The 4,454-nt window shown below is 42.0% G+C and overlaps 1 pseudogene; it reads right to left on the bottom strand.

Annotated features, from left to right (window-relative positions):
* Positions 1–1,140: 1,140 nt before the first annotated feature.
* LOC131760964 (putative monooxygenase p33MONOX pseudogene) lies at positions 1,141–2,028 on the bottom strand (annotated as a pseudogene).
* Positions 2,029–4,454: the final 2,426 nt, after the last annotated feature.

The following is a 4,454-nucleotide window of genomic DNA, read 5'->3' as shown; positions in this document are numbered from 1 at the left end:
CAGCAAACTATAGGCATTTAAGACAATGTTTAAGACAGTGAGTCTTAACAAGGACATAGTCTTAACAATGAGATACAGTGAGAAACAGAGCAGTTTTCTTATTTCCTTTCCTTAGTAAGGTGTGTATATATATATATATATATATATATATATGTATGTATGTATAAAATGTATGAGGCTCATTTTGGGGAAAAAAATGCCTTCATATAGAAAAATCTTAATTTCCTCCATCATCCAGAAAAAAAAGAGTTTCAACCCCCTGGGCCAAACAAGGAAACCAAAATAGGGTGACACTAGTTTCACATGAACATCAAAACTATAATCTGACTGTAGTTACCTTCTTCTTTACTTTTAAAAAGTTTAGCATCCTTTTATCCATTCCAAACCAGTACACTGAATCTTCTCCCTTACAAAGTTTTTAACCAAATTGGAATTAAATTAATCTCATTTTAAAATACAAAAAAGGATATGTAAGACAAGTGCTTGCTCTGTGTGACCCCCACAAAAAAGCATCCTTCTAACAGCACTGGCCCAAGAGGTACTACAATAAAACTGGCTGCCGGAAAAGGGATCCATTAGGTCGACTAAAAGGGCAGAAAGAGTCCAGTTTCAGCAAAGAAATGCCTGCCGAGTCTGATTTTTAATTGTACCCAGATCTCAATCAGCTCTTAGGTGCCCCTAACTGACAAGACCAGAGCACACAGTACCAGCACAGGGTCAAGAGGGCCAAAGTTGTCTAAGCTAGTCAGTCAATATCTCTACTCCACTATTTGCCAATGCTTTTTAGGGGCATTGCCAGTGGTAATGGAACTGAGGAGACTGGGTTTTGGAACAACACAAATATTTACCTAATAAGCAATAATCAAAGTGTTTGTTTAGGGTGAATGATATAAAAATAGGTAATGGGGTCTCATACATCACTGGTTAATGATTTAGTCTGACTGTAAATTAAAACAGTACAGAATGGCTTCTTCCATACAATAAAGACAAGCTTTGCACTAGTGTTTCTCAGAGGCCAATTATATCTCCAGCTCTACCTTCAGTTTAACAACTTAAACCCCAAAATACAAAAGCTTTCTTATGTTAAGGTAAAAGAGAACAAGACACCCTCTACCCAGAGTCCCTGGAATAGAAAGAGCTCTAGAACTCAGTAGGCATGAGCACATTCAAGTTTGAGATTATGGATCTGCAGTCATTGTTTCTTCCCTTCTGTCACTGGGATGTCCATCTTGGGTGGCTTGAATGTTGCTGCATCCTCAGCCATTCAGATGGCCTCGATCTGGATCAGCTCCATTGGAGAGGGCTTCTGGGCTTCTTTGTAGGCCTGCTGGCAAAACTTGAGTCAGACTTCTGGAGTGGTCTTGGCTCAAAGAAGCTCCATTTATCTGAGTTTCTGTTCTTATACCCACTTACAGAATCCATGGCACTGGGCTTGGGCCAGGTAAAGCTGTGGAAGAACAGTAATGTAACAGCCTCTGGGTTTCTGCTTAGAGAAAGAGTGAGGGGTGCTGCAAGGGTGGTCTGGGCCGATGCAGCCTGCCTCTCTTTTTTTGTTGTCTCTCCACTGTGTAGCTTTAGTTTGTGGCATGCTTTTACCACTTGAAGGTACTTGATCTCCCTCGGTGGGAAAGCCCTTTTGGGGTGTGCAGCCAGCACCTCTCAGCCCTGCATGTTGTTCAAAACACTGAATGCTCTCCCGGGTCTGCTTTGTGATCAGAGAATTCATGATAACATGGGTAGTTCTAGCCTTTACCACTTGTCCACATTGTCAATGCTATAGGGTCGTGGCAGGTAGTGTGCATACTGGTGTCTCCTTAGTCTACTTTGGCAAGGTTCTGATACTTGTGTCTGTAATTACTGGCTTCCAGGGGATGCTGCCCATAACTGAAGGAAGAGGTAACATGGTGTAGGGCCCTTGAGGGCATTGTCATGGCTGAATGACTGACAGTACATCCTGGTGGGAAGGGACATCTTGCCTAGAGGCCCACTAGGCTCAGGAGCAGGCCTTTGGAGTTCTCTCAAAGCCATTGAAAGACTGGGATCCAGGTGCTTAAACTGTGTAGAATTCTGGAGCTGAGTCCCGACGACCACAGTGAAATGATGTGACAATCATGCTGGCAAATATTCATGAGGGACATTGTCCAGCCGCCCAAATTAGCAAAGCTTCCCTGGAAGAGTTTATCCAGAGGTTCTGTTTCTCTGCCACTATGGGGCTGCCTATGGCCTGAGCTCCAGTGCTAGACGGCTTCAAAGACCCATGTCTGTTGGATGTGGTGCAGTTGGAACCAAGCCATGGTGTGCTGGCCACAAAACGTGTTCAGGCCTCGGGCACTGATCGACAAGTGCTGGCTGCCACGAGGCTCAGACTCTGCCATTAACTTTGCTCTTGAAGAGCTAGGTGACATTGGGTAAAACACAGTATCTCTGAACCTCAGTTTCCTTGTCTTAGAAAGTGAGAATAAAATACCTGCTCTGTCTACTTCACAGGGTTCTTATAACATCAAACAATCCTTGTTCTCATTGGTTTTATGAGGCAATGGAAGTGTAAGTGTGTGAAATAAAAGAAAGCGTGTGAAAATATTTTTTTAAGTTTTAACGGGCACACAAATGTAAAAATAACTGCTTATGATTTTATTAGTAAATCCAGGCTAAAATGTCATCATTTTTATGTTCAATTAAAGTGACCCAACATTTCTGAGGCCCTGCTTTTGGACCTGACCCTTTGGAAAGGAGTGTTAAGTTGTACGCACACACCTTAGGTATGGAAAGGCAATTTTCCTTTGGCAAGCTCCCTGCCCCCCAAAGCAAAGATGTGTGGCAAAGAATTAGAAACCACTGTCCTGGGATACTGTGGCTTTTCCCCCTAAGAACCACACTTTGATTCTTGCTAATCCACCTCTCATTAGAAATGTGTATAGGAAAAAAGAGGTGGGTCCCTTAGCTCAGGGCTAGAGGTAATAGGCAGAACACAGGAGAGTCAGTTATGGACGGCAGGGGTAGAAAAGAAAAAGAGGGACCTGGGAATTGGAGAGAAGAAAAGACAATGTACAAAGAAAATCAATCCTCCCAATTGTGGCATGTGGAGAGAAGGAACCAAGCTATAAAAATGGAAAGTGAGGACCTCAGATTCAATCAGTTGGATGCCAGGTGGACACGGCTTGAAAAAAAAATGAGGCTATTATCACTGAAGTTCATTTGACAGAGCTTATGTGTAAGAGTTAAGCAATGATCACTCTTGTCCAGAATCATAAAATAAGGTGCCAGGGTGATTTGTCACTCTGCTCTTCTAATAAACCCCAACTTTAGGAAGCATCTATAAACTTGGGCCTCACACTAAAAACTCTTACTATGTCATTGTAGATTAGTCCAGTCTCTGGCACATAGTAGGCATTCAATAAGTGTTTAATAAATAAACCAAAAGATTGCAGACCTACTTAGGTTAATTTATGTTTTCATGGGGTTGGAGGGCTCAAAGCTAGAAAAGAGTACATTTCCCTCCTCATTCTTTTATTTCCTTGAACGTGAGACTCTCAATTAAGACTCCTCCAGTCTACGTACAGGTCTTTATCCACTTACAATGGGATTACGTCCCAAGAAACTCATCGTAAGTTGAAAATACCGTTAAGTCCCCGAAATTTCACTTAATACACCTAACCTACCAAACATCAGAGCTTAGCCTAGCCTACCTTAAACCTGCTCAGAACACTTATATTAGCCTACAGTTGGGCAAAATCATCTCCCACAAAGCCTATTAATAAAGTGTTGAATGTCTCATGTAATTTACTGGATACTGTACTGAAAGTGAATAACAGAATGGTTGTATGGGTACAGAATGGTTGTGTTTGTGTTGTTCATCCTCGTGATGGCGTGGCTGACTGGGGGCTGTGGCACTGCTGCTACCCAGCATCACAAGAGTATTGTACTGCATATTGCTACCCTGGGGAAAAGATTAAACTTGAAAGTTCCAAGTATAGTTTCTACTGAATGCGTATTGCTTTCCCACCATCATAAAGTCGAACCATTGTAAGTTGTCAGGGACCGTCTGTAGATAATTTAATAATACCTGGTACTTATTTAATGGTTGTATCGGGCATATGTGTGCTTGTGACGTTTACATGATCTCAGTCAATCCTTGCAACATAAGTGAGCACATAATTATGGTACTTTAAACATGGAGAAAGTACAATTCAGGGAGGCTGCCTTTAGACAGGGTAGGTAACTTGGCAAAAAGTCGCACAGCTAGTAAGTTGCATATGGGTTTCTGTAATTATTTTAGTAGAAAGGGCACTAGGAATTGGATCTTTATAACCACACTTGTCTAAGTGGTTAAAGCCAGAAGAAAGTGTGTAAAATGAAGGTTAGGTATCATTAAGACCTGAGAACTGTTGGCAGTGACCTTAAGATCAGAAGGAATGGCTGGGGCAGAGGCTTTCAAATGCTTCTGATAGCAACCA

Source organism: Kogia breviceps, chromosome 8 (genome assembly GCF_026419965.1).
Source record: "Kogia breviceps isolate mKogBre1 chromosome 8, mKogBre1 haplotype 1, whole genome shotgun sequence".
Classification (NCBI taxonomy): Eukaryota; Metazoa; Chordata; class Mammalia; order Artiodactyla; family Physeteridae; genus Kogia; species Kogia breviceps.
The sequence above is the reverse complement of the archived record's forward strand: the minus strand, read 5'-3'. Positions and strand labels throughout refer to the sequence as shown.